The sequence below is a fragment of the Chiroxiphia lanceolata genome, chromosome 4 (genome assembly GCF_009829145.1).
Source record: "Chiroxiphia lanceolata isolate bChiLan1 chromosome 4, bChiLan1.pri, whole genome shotgun sequence".
In the NCBI taxonomy this organism is placed as follows: Eukaryota; Metazoa; Chordata; class Aves; order Passeriformes; family Pipridae; genus Chiroxiphia; species Chiroxiphia lanceolata.
Genome location: NC_045640.1, coordinates 4,779,189 through 4,799,690, shown reverse-complemented (window position 1 = coordinate 4,799,690; position 20,502 = coordinate 4,779,189). Strand labels below are relative to the sequence as shown.

Sequence of the window (20,502 nt, the reverse complement as noted above, 5' to 3'; positions counted from 1 at the left end):
TCTGTATTGAACAGGCACTTTTTAATTTTTGCTGATGTCTGAAGAGCTTTATACATGTTCCTCCCTCATTTTTCCTCCAAAAAGAAAGAATTTTTTCCACCTGAAAAAAAATAATAAATCAAGTAAGATTTAATAAATCAAGTAAGATTTAATAAATCAAGTAAGATATGCACTTTTCCTATAGCACAGTTAAACAAACTGAATAACAAGATGTATGCTTTGACAATAATAACTGGGCACATAACAAGGTGTTTGCCCAAGGTGTTTGCATGAATCCTGAGTGATCAGCCAGCAGTTGTCTCCAGTCTGGCTTCAGCTTCCTGGAATCTACAGTTGGTTTGAGTTTGTTTAAATTACAGAAGGAAACACATATTTTCCCTCACATGAAAGGAACTGCAATCCTTTGTTATTTGGCAAACGCATCCCACAGATCGGAATGTGAGTCTGGTTTTGAAGTGCTTTTTTTTCCACACATCTTTAGAAAGCTTCCCCAGTGCTTTTACTTGAGTACATATCTATTTCCTTCTTTCTTTTCTTAAGCAAATAACCCAAACCTTTCTGTTATATGTCCCTCAGCATCACTTAGGAATTCCACGACAGTTCCCGTTACTGCCAGCTCGTTTTTCAGCTACAGTTCTCAGCTTTCTTTAGTCCATTTCTGCTTTTCTTCTTCCAGTTGCCTTTTTTTTTTTTTTTGCCATACCCTGCTGATCACATCCCAGGTCCCCATGATGATTCTGAGCAGTGCAGCTTTACAAGTAGAGATTCCTGAGCTGAAACTCAAGAACACAGTGTGCTTTGCAGCAAGGCTTTCTCCTTGCTGGCCCCTCCAGAGGACAGACGCCAGGATTAGTACTGAAACTCAGGCTTTATATTCAAACAGCTGTGGAGCTGTAAGAAGTGATGCTATGGTTTCATAGACCATAGAAAGAAATAAAAGTATCTCCAGCAAATTACTTTATCTATTCATCAGCCACTGCATTTTTCCCTGGAGTAGTTATTTCATTCCTTGAGGCAGCTGAGATTTAAATATCTGAGGTCACAGGTCTTCTACCAAAACAACTGGGAATTTCTGCTAGAGACTCACTATACCACTGTTGTTATAAATATTGGTCTTAATTGCATTACACAAGCCTTAAGAGCCCTAATCATAGATCAGTGTGTAGGAAGGAGCTGTACAAGGGAGAAAAAGCACCATGTCTTTAGATCAACAAGGAGTACCTGGTGAGTTATCCCAGTATAAAGACACAGATAGTAAATTTAAAATTACATTATGGAAGGTATGTATAAAAAGCTTTCCATGCAGCTAGTAAAAAGTTGGAGGTATAGATAGATTGAGACAAGGTAGGCTTTAAGGAATAATTTAGAACTGATAACAGAATTCCTTCACAAATGCTTAGAGTGACTTTTTCAGCAGGGAACGTAAAGAATAAAAACGTTGATAGGAAAAGCAGGTGATCGATAGAGTGCAAAGTTGAGGGCTGATATCTTGTTGGAATCACAAGTCTAACAGAAATAGGGTAAATTACTTTTTCAAGGCTATCACCTTAGAAAAGAGCTTGAAAGCTTGCTTTGGGTATGCAAAGGATCAAGCCACACATCGTGGAAGGAAGGTTGCAATCAAAGCAAGGTGCCAAAACCAACAGCTTGAATAGTGATGTCTGCATGGATTGAGATCCCAGGCAGGTGGGATAGTTGATTAGTATCAAGGGGAAGAGGCAGCCACACTTCATGTGTATTTATTTTTACCTCTCAGCAGTGATATAGTACTCTGATACCAGCAAAATTTGTCAAAGTCTGATATAGGAATGACAACTTGATGAACAGGAAATGTGTGAATTTTCTAAATCCCAAGTTATTGCCTTATTTAAAAATATGTGTTTCTTCACAGAGCACTGTCATGTTTGTGAGTCTAGCTAGTTTGGCATGATTTAAGTTCAAAGCTCTTGATTTTCCCAGATTCTGTGTATGACGAGTTTTTGTGAGGGCTGTGTGGTGTGAGGTCAAAAAGAAGACTACCTAAGCCACAAGGCACAGGGGACTACATGAACCAAGATAATGAGCTTCTAGAGAAATTGTATTATGTTGGATTCCATTTAGCAGGGGTGAAAATAGGCTCAATTGACTGTGTCATCGAAATATGGACTTTTCTGATGCATGCAAAAACCATGATGCATTAGGAAGAAATGGAATATTGAGTAAACACTGAAGCAACAGCTTGGTAATCTTTAGAGTTTGTGAACTGCCAAAGCAGCTCTTTTAGCTCTGATAACTCAATAGGCAAACTATGGAAAGTAGTGAAACTACTGGATTATAAGTTAATAAAATTAATAGAGAGACCATTGAGGTCAACTTCTGCATTGCAACCACAGAACCCAAGAAGATTTACAGAACTCAGTCAAACTTTTAAGTCAGAGCTCCAGGCCTCTTGCTCACCTTTGCTCAATAACCATCCAAAAAGCTGATTGAATAGATTTAATTCCTACAGTTAGGAAAAAAGAATCACACATATTTAAAGGTTGCATAGAGACACAGAGGAGCAAAAAGAGGATTTAGATTGGGTAGATCACCTTCATTTTGGCACAAGATATAACTGCATATGTAACTTCAGAAGAGTTAGTGCGTGTTACTGATATGGTTTTTCCAAACAGGCATTTTTAAAATTAAAAACAAGTTAAAAAATCCCAAAACTTGATAAGCAGATCTATTTGCAGGTAGAAGGTGATTACTATCTTTTATTTATGTGTTCAAGATGGGATAATTTGAAAGAAGTTATATTCTGTTACTCAGAGAGGTATTGATAAACGAATTACTAAAATGAGAGCAGAACTTAGTAATATGTAGAAGGAGTTGCTTTTCCACAGGCACAACAGGAAATATATTCCATGATTTAGAAATTTTGTAAAATTTTTCTCTATTAACTTGCTTATATGATTAAAAACCATAAACTTCTTGGTTGTAATAAATAGTCTGTTCCATCCATCACAACTCTTAGGGGAAAAATTGGTCTTACACATTTTCAGAATTTTTTGTCAGTTTTTAGGTTTTAAGGTTTGAGGTTTTTTTCCCCTTGTGAATGTGTCCCATTACTACACATCATAATTTTGGGTTAAAAGTGGTCCTAATAATTTTCTTTCGATGAAAGGTAATTCTTTCAGTACTGTTTCCAAACTAGATCTGAACAATGTGCTGTGCACATGAAAGGAACTTCAGCTTCTTGTACAGAAAGAATTTTTCAAGGACTGTAGGCTGTACAATCACTTTGTGATCTAAGCTATATTGCAGTTTGGGGTTTTTTAAAGAATTACTTTAACAAGCAATTACTGGTTATGTAATTTTGCCACCACTGAAACCTACTATGGTATCTACACTGATTATTTAATTCACTTCCTGTTTACCTCCGGAGTTGTAGCTTCTAAATTATTGGACCATAAATCATTTAGTTCCCAGGGTCTAGCATGTAAGAAGCCAGAGAGTTTCCTTTGCTAGAAAACTCAGGAATAGGACAAATGAGAGGTGTATTCAAAAGAAAAGAAGGAAAAAGAAAAAGAAAATTATTTTAAAAGTTAAAAGAATAAAAAGACCCATTGGTATAACTGGTCTGGCTTTCTATTAGCTAAGTTTTAGGTTGATGTCACCATTTGGGCTGAGGAAAAGAAGAGAGGAATGAGAGATCCTCATGTACATCTAAATCCTACCTCTGGCACTGTTTGGTCAGTGGGATTCTGCAGGGGCCCAGGGTGGTGGAGCAATGAAAGTGCATCAGAAAAAAAAAAAAAGCGGGGTTAAGAAGCACCGGTACCAAAAGTCTCAGTGAGGAGTTCTGACCATGCAAACACCATCTGCTCTGTTAGAGTTCATATTTTATGAAAGGAACGTGGCCCTACTGTACTCTGTGAAGGGCTCTCACATCATTTCAGGAGGGCCAGGATTTGAGGTGGATGCTTAAACCCAGTGTGACAACCTGTACATGCCTCTCACTGTGAGCACCGCTGTGTTCTCTGCAATGGTTGTGTGGGGACAGAGGATGGGGCTGTCAGACAGCTACTTTGCTGTACAGAATAATAACCAGCTGTAAGAAAGGAAGCAACACTTTTGATATTCCCTTGTAGAAAGGGAAGGTTTTGTGAGAGGTGGGAATAGGACATAGGCCTCATGATTCACCAGCCAGACTAGCTGAGGTAAGATGTTTTATTTAAAAGGCCAAGTCATTTACTCCTCACTCTGAAAAACGAAAGCTGCTCATTCTAGGTGAGCAATAATCAAATCCTTTTCTTTCTGGGATGGTTGCTTCTTGGGAAAGCACGCAGGATCACCCTTGAGGAGAAAAGACAACCCAGAAAGAATTGTGCCTTGCAGAATACACCATCTAAGGAGTCTTTCTGCTGTGCCTTTTGCAACCGGACATACCTATCTCATATTGGTCTTTTTAGCCACCAAACGTGGGTAGAGCCCTTCCCAAATCCTCGTTTGTGAAGCTCAGCCATGAGCTGAGATGAGGTTGCTTCTTGGGGAATAGCTCCTATGAAGAAAATGGACCCTGTGCCACTATTACTGCCCAGCTCAGCCTCATCTTGCCCCATGCCAGACTGCTTTGGCAATAAACAGGGACAGATCTCGGCTTGCCTCAACTTCTCTGGGAGCTCAGGGTTGGTATGGGATGCTCTCAACACCTCGTTCTCAGACCCTATTGCATTTTTACTGCCATCCTTCAGTCTCCATGGCAACCCTCACTGCAGTACACCCTCCTATGCATTGCATATGTGCAGCATCACAGCTTTTTTTTCTGTTTTTTGGGGTTTTCTTTTCTGTGGTGAATTTTTGTTGTGTTTTTCTACGTAAATAGTTACTTTAACAGAGACAATGAGCCCGCTGTGTTGCCAGATGAACTCTTGGGTAGTCCTTCCTGGGTCTAAATCATGCACTAATAATCAAGCATCTTTTTCCCTCACTGTTTCCCGAGGTTAGGTTACAAATGCACGTTGGTAGTGCTGATGGTACAGCACTGGTGTTTGCACTGTTAAATCTACATAAAAACCAAGGACAATTAGGATGTATGCAGTCATGCACGATCGTTTTTGGAGTCATTGTACAATATTTATGCTCCTTTATGCTTCATCTGTTCTGAATTCCACGTCTCGTTCAGCTGGAGCCCCGTTGAAAGCCTTGTGCAGAGGGTAAGGCTGTTATTGTGCAGTTTATTCAGGACAGCATGAATTTTGCAATATTGCTACTGACTTCAAATCTTCATGAACGATATCTACATGAGTGCAGTTCTCCAGTACCCATCATGCACTGTCAAGGATTAAAAGAATATCATAGGGCAGCCTGAAGCAACCAACATCTGCTCTTGGACATCTCATATTAGCAGTGACATTCCCCACAGGAAATCACTTCTGTTCTGCTGGTGGGATTTGTTCTCTCTGGTTTCTAAAAAGTGCTTTTGCAAGAGCAGAGAGGGAAAAGAACCGGGAAAAGAAAAATAACAAGAAGAAGGAAAATAAGAAAAATAATGATAATAAAGAAGTAAAAAAGGAATTAAAAAGGAAAAACAAAATAAAAATTATAATAAAACCCCCATAAAAATAAATTAAAAAGAGAGAAGAGAAGAGAAGGGAAGGGAAGAGAAGGGAAGGGAAGGGAAGAAAAAAGAAAACAAAAGCGAAAACAAAAACAAAAAAGGAAAGGAAAGGAAAGGAAAGGAAAGGAAAGGAAAGGAAAGGAAAGGAAAGGAAAGGAAAGGAAAGGAAAGGAAAGGAAAGGAAAGGAAAGGAAAGGAAAGGAAAGGAAAGGAAAGGAAAGGAAAGGAAAGGAAAGGAAAGGAAAGGAAAGGAAAGGAAAGGAAAGGAAAGGAAAGGAAAGGAAAGGAAAGGAAAGGAAAGGAAAGGAAAGGAAAGGAAAGGAAAGGAAAGGAAAGGGAAAAGGAAAAGAAAAGGGAAAAGAAAAGAGAAAAGAAAAGAGAAAAGAAAAGAGAAAAGAAAGAGAAGAAAAGAAGAAAACCAGTTGACAAATAGTTCATGAAGAGTCCTTGGAAAGCAAATAAAAAGTTACATTGAAGTTACCACACTGCTTTCAATGGCACATTTAAAGGAACTCAATCAAAGTGTGAAGACCAAGCATTTAACCCAGCCTGACCTTCTTGAAACCAGTCCATCTCTTGTCTTCTCAGATCTCTTCATCCTGTCTGAGTGTTGAGAATATTGTTTCCTGGAACACGTAAAGAGGATGGGTCCACAAGTGGACAGTGACAATCAACAACTTAAAAGAGCTGGATATTTCTCAGCTCACTTTGCTCATGGTGTCAAGTAGAACGCTTAGTTTTAGTCTGTCTCATGTACAACTGGACATGGCACTCGGTGCTGTGGTTCAGTTCACATGGTGATGTTTGGTCAGAGGTTGAACTCGAAGATCTTGGAGGTATTTTCCAACCTTAATGATTCTATGATTCTATGTAGAGCTCCAAAGGAAAAACCAGTTTTGAGCGTTTTATATCACAAAGACCATGTGAGGATAAAATTCACTGAAAATCATGAAGCATTCAGTTCATTGAGTCATCAATAGAACAACTTGGAAATAGTTTTGCATTACAAAATGGCATTATAATTTACTAAAATTTTTAAATCTTATAGAATTTGTTTTGGTGAAATTTCCTAAGAGAGAAGAATTCTTTTCAGTTAATTCAAAGTGAATGGTGAAAGTAGCACAAGTCTTCTCACGAGAGAAGGAGAAAGGAAGCTAGAAATCTGAAAGCTTTGCAGCTAAAGAAAGGCTGGAACAAATGTCTTCTGCTCCTGGATTCATGATCCAGTTTCTAAATTATAGCTGACATATGCTTATGTGAAAAAAAAACAAAACAACTGAGTCAGTTTTGTCCAAAAGGGCGTCTTAGAAGCTTATATGTGACAGATTTTACAGAAATGGGTTTCCACCTGATCCTGAGACTTGGGGTTACAGACAAAACTCGTTCTTACATAAAGGAACCTAATTCTCCAGAGGTACACAAAAAGGGACATAAATAATTTGCCATTTTTCAAATAAGTAAAAAAAAAAAATAGTGTAGGAAAATGCCTTTGCTTTAATGGATAACATGAAATGAAACAGCAACTGTCAAAGAAAGATGAAAAATAATAGAATGTTCCTTCATTGATCAGGAAGACACGATGCTCTGCAAAAAGTTTATTTTCAGGAATTCAGTGTACTTTTTGTAAGAAATGAAGCAACATTTCCTCTTGATAAAGAAAATTTACTCTTTTAACCTTTTGATTCTGTCTTTAAAGATAAAAGATCTATGTACAAATTAAATATTAGTGAAAATGGTGTAGGAAAAATAAAGCTATAGATACAGAAGAACAAAGTCAGAAGATAGATAAAGTAGAATAGAAATACCTAACAATTTTTCCTATTGTTTGTTTTCCTGAAAAGTCATTGTGTGCCTTATCAAAGTCAGGTAACATAAATGTTCGCTGCTAATTCCTCTGACAGTCCACACAAAATATATTTTATGTTGTAACTGGAATTTCTTTTGCACTGAGCCAAACAGCTTTTTTATGAAATGAAAGCTGAGTGCAGTTCTCAGGTAGAGCACTCGGGAGCTCTGCTGCACTGACAAAAAATTACATTACTGTCCTAAAAGGTATTGCATCCTCAGTTTGGTGGATTGTGGCATTGATCTCACATTACTCCTTGTATTTGATTGGAAAAAGAACCAAAACTCAGTTTTAGCAGAAACAGCCGAGGGCAAAAGTCAAATGAGAAATAGGCAATGTGGTGAATGGTATGTGGAGACTCACCTGACTGAGCACAGGGAACCAGCTCAGAGTAAGCTGGAGAGATTTCAAGATGCTACTGAGTCTAATGATTAGATCTCTACAGGATAAAAACAGGAGCTTAGGCACTGCCTAAGCAGACATTGCCTGCAAACATTACCATGCAGGTATTTCAGTTTTAGCAGCATTAATTGGGACCTGATTTCCACCTGGGCACTGTCCTCTGCAGAGTAATAAACCTCAACCACGCGACCACAAATCTCTCCACACCTCTTAGGGGAGGCTCTGAAGAGTCTCTGGGCAGGGATATGCCTTTACCTCAGCTCAATTTTGTCATAAACATTTTGAACAGCTACAAGTTGTAATTGTTATCCCCTGTCTCCCCACATTTAAATCCTCATAATGAGAAAATTTGCTTCTCTTTTGGTCCTTCAGGGATTTCGTACGTAGAATTATTATTTTGGCATGAGTAGGTTACAGCTGCGAACACAAAATGAGCACCTAAAGCTATGGAAGGAGATTTATGATCTTTGACTTTGTTCTTATAATGAAAACAACTTTTTTTCTCACATGAATAACCTTTGTATAAGCAGGAGACAGAGATTTGTCTGCAAACTAAGGGTCAACAAATTCATTAGCACCTTGTGCTTTATATCAAGTTAATGCCATGCCCTGCTTTCACCAACACAGAGGGCTAAATATTTTCTAAGAAAACAAGAAAATGAACCAAAATGGAAATAAATGCTTTCAAACTGAACCTTAGAAATCAAGGGACTGCTCAATATACACACAGTTTTTCCCAAGGAGAAAGACAAATAGAAATGAACTGCAAATTATGTGTTTTATTCATGTTGCTGGTTCATGAGTCTTAATCCATGGATTTATCTAGATCAATATAGAAACAATAAAAAAAAAAAAGATGGAAAAGAGTGGTGAGAAATGTTACTGACCCCATTTAAGTAAGCTCCCTGGTGCTGAATGACTTGCTACAACCTTTACACCTTCCTCTCTGATCGCAGAACATAGAAAGCTTTTTTAGGTGCACGATTCAAAGAACATACAGTAATTTTTGCTTTGAACTGCCCTGCAAAAGAACCTGTATCACTGGGCAGAAGCACAACGAGCTGCTGTCCGAACACGACTCTCTGAGTTGGATGTCATTGGAGAGTACAAAGATGCCCCAGTGACAGCATGAAGTAAAGTTTCCACACTGACAAATGGCATAAACTGTTCCCAAGACGAATGGCTAAAGTATTAAATTATAACACTGTTGGATATCTGCCCTGTGTGGCACCATGTATTTATTCTTTTGTTTCAAGTCAGATAGTGTAGTTACTGCAGATGAGCGAGAAGTCTTTGAGTTTAAGTGCCAGAGGCTAAAGAGATTTTGCCTCAGGATAAAATACAGAAATTATTTAAGAACTGAAAAGTATTGTAAATTTAATAACAATCATGAATAAATTAAACCAACCTAATTAAAAAATGATAAAATGATAGGCTCTGTAAGAAAAGCCTGACTGTGGAAAGTGTTCTGTTCATATGGAAACGTTTAACTTCTCCAATCCCAGTGCCTGCCTCAGAGATGACATCTGTATCTTTTTTGTTGTTGTTGTTGTTGTGCTAACATGCTATCTTGGTTCTGCATCTTCTTCTCTCATTTAATGTCACAGTTATCCAGTTCAGTTTGAATTATGTACATGTTATACCCCACTGCTTCACTTTTCTCCCAGTCAACTGGGAGGAATACAGGGAAATTGTCTGAGCAGCCAGGGACTGTGTTAGGAAAGCTAGAGCCCTCAGAGAAATAAATCTGGCCAGGGACATCAAGAACAACATGGAAAGTTGGGGCTATTCAGCATGAGAATCAGAAGGCTCCAGGGAGACCTCTTAGCACCTTCCAGTACCTAAAGGGACTCCAAGAGAGCTCGTGAGGGACTTTTGACAAGGGCCTGGAGTGATGGTACAAGGCGAAATGGCTTCGAAATGAAAGAGGCTAAAGTTAGAAAACATATTTGGGAGAAATTCTTTACTGTGAGGGCGGTGAGGCACTGGACCAGGTTGACCAAAGAAGCCGTGGATATTCCATCCCTGGAAGTGTTCAAGGCCAGGCTGGATGGAGCTCAGAGCAACCTGGTCTAGTGGAAGGTGTCCTTTCCCATGGCAGGGGGGGTTGAAAGGTTAAGGTCCTTCCAAGCCAAACCATTCTGGGTTTCTGTGAACTGCAATCACAAACAAGGAGTAGCAATCAAACCCCCTAGGATTGTCTTCTACTTCCCAGGATATTTCTTCCTGAATGGCCACAGATGCCCCTAAAGGGATTTACTCCTGTTGTCTCATGAAACTGTTCCTCTGTTAATCATTATTATCTGCTCCAAACTCTGTTTCTGACTTCATCTCTTCTAGATGTTCTTTTTCTCTGTCTTGTTGCTACACAGAGCTTCATTCTCTGCTGGGTTCATTACACAGGATCCTTTACTGTTTAGGTAATAAGTGTAAAATGATGTATTGTTGATCACACAGCATAATAAAATCCAGCTGTTTGGTAGCTGAAATCCAGAGTGAATTGTGGTTCTTTCTATAAAAGTGGACGTGACTTCTCCTAAAATTGCATCTTGCATTATTCTACAATTTATTTGCCTTCTATTATGTATTTCTCATGTATCTGCCATTTACTTACATTCTGCCATCACACTTATTACATATTTTTGCCCAGTTATTAAAGCTCTCATCCCTGAAAGCACCCACAGACCATCTGTGAATCAGATGAATTTGGTGCTCCTTTCATAATTCCAGTGTGCACCCAGCAGCAGCTAGACTGGAACCTTCTTGCTTTCCTGTACATGGTCCAATGTTACACACAGAATCTTCTTGGGTTTACATTCAAATACATTTTACTTATCCATAATTGCAACTTAGAGGTTCATTTCAGACTCAAGTTAACCATGAACAGCATTTAAAAAGGTAGAGCAGAAATGTGATGTTTTAACTTGTTAAGCAAAATAATAGGATCATAGAATCATGAAATGGTCTGAGTTGGAAGGAACCTCAAAGATCATCCAGCTCCAACTCCCTGCCATGGACAGGGGCACCCTAAAGCTGAACAGGTTGCCAGAACCTCATCCAACACTTGAATTCTTCCAGAGATGGAGCATCCACAACTTCTCTGGGCAACCTCTTGCATGTTACTGCTGGCAGTCCAGATTTTAAAATTCCAGCATTCAAGTGGTCAAATAAGTTAAAAACTTACTGGATTTTTTGTGTGCTCATATGTTACATGTGTTTTTGTTTCATTCTAGAATTTCCAGTAACTTCCAGTATAAAGAAATACATATTCACATAAATTTATATATGTATATATATATATCACACTCTTCTACAAATTGACAGTGAGAAAGAAGATAATGAATTGAGAGAATGGCCTTTCAGTTGTCTCAAGGACAGGAGACTGTCTTCAACATAAGTCTCTGCTTCTCATGCAGAGGAGTCTGGGCCCTCCGTGGCACAGGAGGGCTTTCCTCCAGGGTTCTCATTTGTACCAGCTCTCCACAAGATGAACACACACAAGTGGACAAAACTGTTCAAGAGACTGGTAAGAATTACATTTACCATAAAATAATGTCCTCTATGGTAATTACAGCTCTGTTTTTCAGGAAGAAACTGGATATACCTGCTGACAAAAGTGTGCGTAGACTCATAAAGGTTTATATCACTAATGAATAATTCTCTCATATGATACCTACTGCTTCAAATTGAAAGTAAACATTTTATGTTAAAGAACTGAATATTCTTAAGCTGATCTTTTTCTCTTATATACCAAATATTCTGCTCCTTTAGGCTGGTTTTAATGTTATTATTTGCTATTAACTTCATAGCTGGTATTTTTAAAAGTCATATGTTAACATATGTGCTGCTAAATAACTCCTTGTATACACAGAATATATAGTTATTTAAGTAATGTGATGCAAAAAACGTAGTGCAGGCACTAACTTCTCCATCTGCAGTTCTACCTTTACTGGGAAAAAAAAAAAACTACAGGAGATATAATGTTTTAACTCTTTAACCCCTTTTTGATATGTGTTTAATCCCATTATACTGCATTTTTACTGGAAAAAAATAAAGTGATTAATATTTTGCTACAATAGCTCCCTAATGTCATATTCCCTAACAAAATTCTTAGTCCATCATTTCTCTGAAAAAAATCACAGTGTTCCAATCTGTAAGTGTACTACCCAACTGGGACATGGCTTTTTGGCTAAATTTCTTCCTTTCTTTTCTTTTACAGGCAGAGAGGTGGAAGGCTGACAAGGACCCAACTATAAATCATTCATTTTCAAAATGATGTTTTGACCAACTTCTGGAACTGTGGAAATGATTATTGCAGCCTTTGGATGTGATCTAAATTATGCCACAGGCTATGGTTCCCTAAGTGACCATACGACACCTGCAAACTGCACATTCCTGTCATTATTTTCTTATTACTCTGATAATCCCATCTTTTCCAGTATTCCCAGCTAGAAGGTGATAGCCTGAAGGGCAGAAAGGGCTAGAGATCAGAATTTTAGACTTTGATTTTACGGGAATTTGGTTCTGTGTTTTCCCCAGTCCTGTTAATAAAGCCACAGAAATTCTGAGTAATTTCTAACATATCCACAACAGGGTGTTTCACTGTTGTTTTGTGGTTGTTTTTTTTTTTTTTTTCCAAGCCCATTCAGTAGATATTTTTCTAGCGCAGCTGGAATAACATGTCAGTGGAGATTCCTTCTTCTCCTCTTGGCAAAAAGTCCTCTGGGACAGGATTGCCTTAAGCAACAGCAGTCAGGCAGGGTGCCCCAATGAAAGCAGTGACTTGTGATGTTACTGACCTTTGTAAAATTGTGCCTCTGGAAAGGTAATATCAAATCCTATAGTAGCAAAAATTAGGCTACACGAGCATCTATAAAAAAACTTAGTGAGCTGGATCTTATCACATCCATGCAGGAGAGATAAGCACAGTCTGAGCCCCTGAGGTAGCTCAGACAGCAAGATACAAACTTACAGAATAAGGGACACTGATTCCCAGTGATGACTCAGCCTAGTCCACATGGACCCTCTGGTTGTGATAATCTGGTTTGTTTGCTGTTTTTTTCAATAGACACTAATCCCCATTTTTCCAGGTAGTGACACTGGCTGTGCTGGAATACCTGCATGAGTCTGTTAAAGATACGTGAATCAGCTTTATTTATAAAACAGAAGGCAGGTTTTGACAGGTGTGGAGGCACCAGCTGCCTCCTCAGGCAGAACTGCACTACTCCTCCCAGTTCCTCCTAACTAGGATTAGCTCAATTTTAATTTCCAGCTGCTGGATTTTGTGATGCATGTGTGGGAATGTTTAGTGAAAGAGGTCTTTCCCTGCATAAGTACTTACTGATAATCGTAAATTTTCTTCCTGTCTTTTCCTGGAACAGATTGAGCAGACTGAGCTTGTGTGATCTCTGTCCACAGGGACAGTTAATATAGGAAAGCTTTAAAAAAAAAAAAGTCTCAGATTTCTGCTCACAGTATCGAAAGCCTTGGTGAGATCAACAAAGGTTACATAGAGACCTTTATTCTGTTCCCTACACTTCTCTTGCAGTTGTCTGAGAACAAATACCATGTCTGTGGGATGACACCGCCCTTGTTGCCCACACAGAAGCAGCTCTGCAGTGTTTAACGTCCTGCTTTGCAGAGGCTGCTGAGCTCTTTGGGCTGGAAGTCAGCTTAAAGAAGACAGAAGTTCTCTATCAACCTACATCTCAGGAAGTCTTCCATCATCCCCATATCACCATTGGCCAATCAGAGCTCAAATCAGTCCAGCGGTTTAATTACCTAGGTAGCCTCATCTCCTCAGATGGTAAGATTGACAGAGAGATAGACAACAGGTTACCAAAGGCATGCAGTGCCTTCAGAAATCTTCATAAAAGAGTTTGGCAAAATAAACACTTGAAGAAAAGTACCAAGATCAGTGTTTACAGAGCCATTGTGCTGTCTACTCTTTTATATGGTTCCGAATCATGGGTCATCTACCACCACCACCTGCGTCTCCTCGAACGCTTCCATCAGCGCTGCCTCCGTACAATCCTAAACATCCACTGGTCAGATTATGTGACCAATACATCTGTTCTAGAACAAGCAGCAGTCAAAAGTATTGAGGCCATGTTGCTGAGAACACAGCTGTATTGGGCAGGGCACGTCTCAAGGATGAAGGAGCACTGCCTCCCTAAGGTCTTGCTTTATGGTGAACTTACCACCGGTTGCCGCAAGAGAGGAGCCCCGAAGAAAAGATACAAGGACTCCCTGAAGCAACATCTCAGCTGTGGAGGAACATCAGAGTGACTGGAAGAGATTTAAAGCCTGGAGAGACTTATACGGAGCCTAAAGAAGTCAACTATTTATGGACTTTCATGTTATTCCTCAGTTTATTCCATGTTTTATGTACACTTACATGCATACTCCTGTATTAATCCCCTTGGTTTATATTATTCAGGGCTTGTCTAGACTTGTCCTCATGTTTTCCTACCAAAAGTTGTTTACCACCTTGTCCTCCCCTGGTTTCCCACTCATCCCACTGTGATTGGCTAAGAGGTGCCACAGTGCGGCGTGAGCTCCCATTGGTCCCTGTTGTTTAACTCCTCCCAAGATCCTCTCTACTTTCTCTCATTCCCCAATCCCGTGTTACCCTGAGATGTCAATCCCACGCTCCACCCTAGTTATCAGGCCTTCCCTTACCCAAACTCTATATAAATCCTTGTTCTCCTTCAATAAAGGGGCCATTGCACCCTGACCTTCTACCGTGTCAGAACCCTCTGTGCCATGTCGCATCCCTATTCCTCTTCCAACCGTGGCACTCAGCCTCGGCCATAGTGATCAACATAACTGGTCTACTCTGGCCTCCAGTCGGGAGACCTGGAGACACAGTATCTATAACTCTGCTGTTTCCTTTGAGAACACACGCAGGATCACTCTTGAGGAGAAAAGACAGTGCAGAAAGAATTGTGTCTTGCAGAATATACCACCTGAGGAGTCTTTCTGCTGTGCCTTTTGCAATTGGACATGTCTATCTCATATTGGCCTTATTAGCCACCAGCGTGCTTATAACAAATGTGGATAGAGCCTTTCCCAAATCTTCGTTCATGAAGCCTAGTCATGATGATGATGAAAAAACGTCTCAGAAATGTTTCCAGTTTTTAGAGGATTAGACACTAGAACTAGGTATGGTATTCCAGTAACAGCTCACTGATGTTTTCTGCAAACATGTCCTGCTTCCTTCCTCAGTCTTGCGGGTTACTATTCAAACCTCATCCTCACATCACACAGAGCATTCCCATTCAGGTAAGATGCTCTCACTGAGTCAAGAAAAAAAAATTATCAAATGTATTAACAACGGTCTTAAGCTAAAGGAGGGTACATTTTTCCACAACTGTTGTCATATGTCTTTCCTAGTCCACAGAGAGATTTTCCTTTATATTTCCAATGGGAGTGCATACCCAGAATATTGGAGCCATTGTTCGTCTGAGATGAGCCAATTCAATCTACTGTGACGACCTGTTTAGAGCCTAATTTGGGCAAAGCAATATTAGAGCAGAGCTAGTTGCAAGTATAACCTCTCCAAACATGCATTGGGCAAAAAATATCTCCTCTGCAACCACCTCTGTGGGAGTCCCAGAAAGCCATGACATTGGTCTAGAAGCTCTACTGTCCAGCCAGACATGACCTTAGGTGGTTTGGACCACAAAGATAGAATGGAACAGTGTGCAAAGGCCTGTGGGAAAGCATTTAGGAAAGGGAGAAACATGGAATAGTGTGAGAGAAATCTCCCAGTCCTTCTGGCTTGACCTTCACGCATTTAGCCAGCAGGGCATCACCCACAAGGTACCTCAGTCGTCCTGTGCAGTCCTGCTGCTGTCCAAGGCCCTCTCAAGGCAGCTGCTCCTGCACTCCTGGGGCAGCAGGGCAAGCTGCCAGGCTCCAAACAGCCCGTGGAGCCTTGAGAGCGAAGGTGGCAGCAGAGCAGCAACTGCACTGGCAAAGTTCTCAGGTGTAGACACAGCGCAGCTGCTCAGCATCTCCTGCATGGAGAGCAGAAATAAAAGAAAGGAACGATCACACACCAGTATTTCTGTGGTAACTCTACAAGGATCTCCCCGGCCCCCGTAGCTTGGGACACAGGGATTGCCCACCCAGACTGGGGAGGGACAAAGTGCTCTGGTGCAGCCATATGTCACTTGGAGTGCAAGGTCAAAAGCCAAAGCACACATCCAGGGCTTTCCCTCTTGGAGAAGGCCTTGAGGGTTGTGGAAGACACCTGACATGCAGCAACTTGAGAAGCTGATCTTGGCAGAGAATGCAGCACAAGTCCTCCAAGTGCGCATGGGGCACACACCATCTCCTCTGCACCCACTGTTCCACTGGGCCCATCGTTCCCACCCAGCTGCAGCACTGGCTTCACACACAGCCTGGGAAGATAAGAGGGAGTTTTCATCTCCTGTGCCTTCCTGACTCTGCTCACAGCACACAAGGCACAGCAAAAGCATGCCCAGTACACAGGGAGCCAGTCCACCTGGACAGTGGCAGCAGCACTGCCCAACCTGCTTGCTACCTTAGATCCTGTGCCCTGGTTGCTTAGAGGGAAGCATACCAGCTCTGTCCAATTCCAGGGACTTACATTCTATTGTCAAAGCTTTGGTATCTGCAGAGGACCTTTGAGTTGTACAATGCCCAACTGGACTCAGGTCACAGCCTCTCTCCATAAGCTCCTGTGTCTGGAGGGGTTGGGAATATTGCTCTTGCCAGGCTGATCCATTCAGAGTCTCTTGCCCATGTCTCTCTCTGGGAGCTCATTCTTTCTAAGCAAAACCAATCAGCCAAACTAGAAACTTTTCCGAAGCCCACCTGTGTGAGAGCCCTGGAAAGCCATGACACTGGACTAAAGAGCAGCAGTCCTGGATGTGTCTACTCCCAACTCCCCATGTGCCCTGGTGTGCTTTGTGCCCAGCTGCAAATGGAGCACCAGCAGCCACTCCCTCAACTCCCTTCTGTTCCCCACCACCCTGGTGGAATGGGGACGAGAATCCAAATTCCAACTTTAGAGAAGTTGACTAATATTAAATTTAAGAATACCTTCAAGAATAGATTTAGGATTAAGTTTAATAGTAAGTTTAGTTCCTAAGTGCAATAATAATAATAACTAGTTTAATAATAGATCAATTTAATAATAATTTAGTTTTATAAAACTCTAAATTAAAAGTTAGATAAAGTTAACTCCCAACTCCCATGTCCCTTGTCGTGTTGCTTTAATCCCAGCTGGAAATTAAGCCCCAGCAGCAACTCCTTCAAAGCCCTTCTCTTCCTTCCACCCCAGTGGAATGGGGAAGAGAATCAAAAGTCAAACGTTGTAAGTTTAGTAATAATAAATTGAATAATAGCTCTAATAATGTTTAATTTATGAGTTTAATATTAGATAAGTTTATTAACAACAATTTATTTTTGTTAAACTGAAACCTAAATATTTTATAAAATGTAATAGTTTAAAGCAAATTTTAATACAATAATAGTAGTAATTAATAATAAAAATTATAAGCAAAATGGAAAGGAAAAAAACCCAAAACTGTTGCTCTACACCTGCTCAGCAATTCCAACCTTCCTTCCCAAACCCAGTTCATCTTGCTTCCAAGTAACTCCCCAGTTTATTTACTGGACATGGTGTTCTGTTGTGTGGAATATCCCTTTTACTAATTGAGATCACCTGTCCCAGCGATGCTCCTCACAGTTTCTTTTCTGTATTTTCTCAGTGGTACACAAAGAGGCACAAAAAAATGCTATTAACAATATTCTCATTCTGAATCTGAAACACAGTACTGTAGCAGCTACTGAGAGGAAATTAACCCTATCCCACCTAAACCAGGACATCTCTGAAGCCCCCTCCCCAGCGCAGCAGTACGAGAAGCAGAAAAGGGTTTGGTGCCGTGCACATACTGCTGAGCAATAAGAAAAACATCCCTGGATTATGAAGTTTGTTTTCAGCACAAATCCAAACACAGCCCCCATGCTGGTCACTAATTTACCAGATCTGTCTCACGCACCTCCAGCCCCCTGGTCAGTGTGTCAGCAAACCATGAAAAGAGCCCTCAGACATCCTTCAGTGTGGGAAAGGGGACAGAGAATGCCCTGAGCCTCAACTTAATGCAAACTGTCAATGGTCTCCTGACTTGTGTCAGCAATGGTGTGGCCAGCAGGACCAGGGCAGGGACCGTCCCCCTGTGCTGGGCACTGGTGAGGCCACACCTCAAGTACTGTGTCCAGTTCTGGGCCCCTCCCTTCAGGAAAGACATTGAGTGGTTGGAGTGTGTCCAGAGGAGGGCAACAGAGCTGTGGGAGGGTGTGGAACATAATTCCTGTGGGGAGCAGCTGAGGGTTCCAGGGTCATCCCGGAGACTTGTCTTCCTTAAAAGAAAAGAAATTTAAATGAACGACATGTAAGAGTTTCTTTTCCTTTTGTCAAAGGAAAGAATTTTAGTATTTTTAGAAAACATTTTGAAGTGCAGGGACTTCTGCTGCACAAACCCATTATTTAACTGTATAAATAAAGCACTAACTAATAAAAAGTCAAGTGTTTGTTGGGGTTTTTCTTCAATTCGGCAGGAAAACTGAATTCTGCTTCATTGCATAATAATATAGGAATTGCCAGTGGATGAGGGAATGACTGCGGATCTGGTCTGCCTAGACTTTAGGAAAGCCTTTGACACTGGTTCCCACAGCCTTCTCCTGGAGAAACTGGCTACCCATGGCTTGGATGGGTGCACTGTTTGCTGGGTGAAAAACTGGTTGTGTGTCTGGGCCCAGAGGGTGGTGGGCAGTGGAGTCACATCCAGCTGGTCACCAGTGGTGTTCCTCAGGGCTCAGACCTGGGACAAGTTCAGTTTCATATCTCGGGATTGGAGTCAGTCTCTTCTCCCAAGAAAAAAGGAGAAGAAAAGATGCCTCCAAGTTGCACCAGGGGATGTTTAGATTGGATATTAGGGAAAATTTCTTGACTGAAAGGGTTTTCTAGCCTTGGTACAGGCTGCCCAGGGCAATGCTGGAGTCACCATTCCTGGAGGGATTTAAAAACCAGTGGATGTACTCAAGGACATGGTTTAGTGGTGGTCTTGGCAGTGCTGGACTAAGGATTGGATTTGATGACCTTAAAGATCTTTTCAAATCTAAATTTTCTGTGATTCAATGCATGTAAATATTATTCTGTATATGCTCATGTTTATATCCCTTATAGTTTGAGGTAAGGCAAAATTATTAGTTTAGGTTGCTTTAAGCTTACCTTCATTAACTCTCTGTGGAACTTGGGTCTTTTGAAAGACGCTTATAATAACTTTTAAAAGTAGCCTAAACTAAATAAAAGGAATGTGCTGGCTGTCAAACTTAATTATGAATATATAGTTTTCCAGTGTCATGGATTGTTTAGATCTAGTTCTGTAATCTGGAAGTTAAACTATCTACACAACCCCAAATTTCAGGAGAATGATTCACAGTTTTATGGTTTGAGTGAGCTTTTCCTGTGCAGTTTGTGATTACAGGCGTGACCATACAGATCTTCACTTAGAGTGTTTCAAGGTCAATAGATGAGATGTTCTGTATGAAAGCTTCATACCTTAAGCTCTAACTTCTGCAAAAAGTGGAGTAAGCCTTTTAATTCCAATGGGACAGTCATTTGTTTTACTGGAAAAACATCTGACACTTTTTCAAACAATCTTTAACACTCAGCTAAAATATCACCTCCCCATCTGACTTCCGAATAACTGACCTGGTTAATGCTTTATTTGTTCATTTTCAATGCAAAAGAAAATATAATTATTTAAAATTTGGTTAAGTGTCCTCCAGGAGCAAGAGAATACAGTGTATTGCCAGACAAATGAGTAGGAATGGCTTCCTAAAACATAGTTAGCATTTCATACATGCTTTAAACTCAGTTATAGTCTTATTTTCAACTTTTATATTGGGAAAGCAAAGAGGTTTTGTTTATTTTAAGTGCACTGGTGATATGAAGTAATCAGTAGTCACCAAAGTTATATTTATAATATCTATATTTAATAATCACTACTTCCCAGTATATTTACTGTAAAGAAATATATTTAAATTATAAAGAGCAATTAACTTGTTCAATCACTATGTACAGTAAGACATTGATTCTGTACAGCACTACATTGCTATTAGACTCTATCTGAGTGCAATAACTAACATGTTACTGACAAAGAACAGAGGAAGAAAATGTGTTTATTTCAGAGGAATCTGAACAACTTTCAATTTCCAAATGATTAGAGAAAAGATACTCACTGTAAGGAACTGACACCATTAATTATACATATTATTTGATTGCTTTTCTTAATAAGTCTCTTTGTAGTGTTTGGATTTCCCTTTTCTAGTGAAAGTAGAGATAATTTAGGCTCAGATATGACTCGATGTGGTTGCTGTTCACAAACATATCAATCCATATTTATTATAGCTGACAAATCTGGCAGAAGAAATCAGTAATGAAAAACAGCATTAAACTTTATGACTATGAAATCCTGTCATAAAAATTTAAAGGCCAAAAAATTGAAGGGTCAATGGGTGTCATTAATTTTATCTTCATCTGCTGCATTGTATTGGTTAATGCTAGTAGGCAGGTCTATCAGCTACTGACCAGAAGTGACCAGGAGTGGAAAATATAAATCTTATACATATTACA

At 40.1% G+C, this 20,502-nt stretch overlaps 1 long non-coding RNA gene across 2 annotated transcripts; it reads right to left on the bottom strand.

Annotated features, from left to right (window-relative positions):
• Positions 1-8: 8 nt before the first annotated feature.
• On the bottom strand, positions 9-14,619 carry LOC116786136. Of its 2 annotated transcripts, none has more exons than XR_004356836.1 (4): positions 14,574-14,619; positions 13,171-13,267; positions 6,136-6,207; positions 9-100 (listed from the first exon to the last, which is right to left on the bottom strand). It is a non-coding gene; the product is annotated as an uncharacterized LOC116786136 (long non-coding RNA). The 2 variants fall into 2 exon arrangements; XR_004356837.1 differs by lacking the exon at positions 9-100 and adding an exon at positions 5,110-5,295.
• Between the last annotated feature and the right edge of the window lie 5,883 nt (positions 14,620-20,502).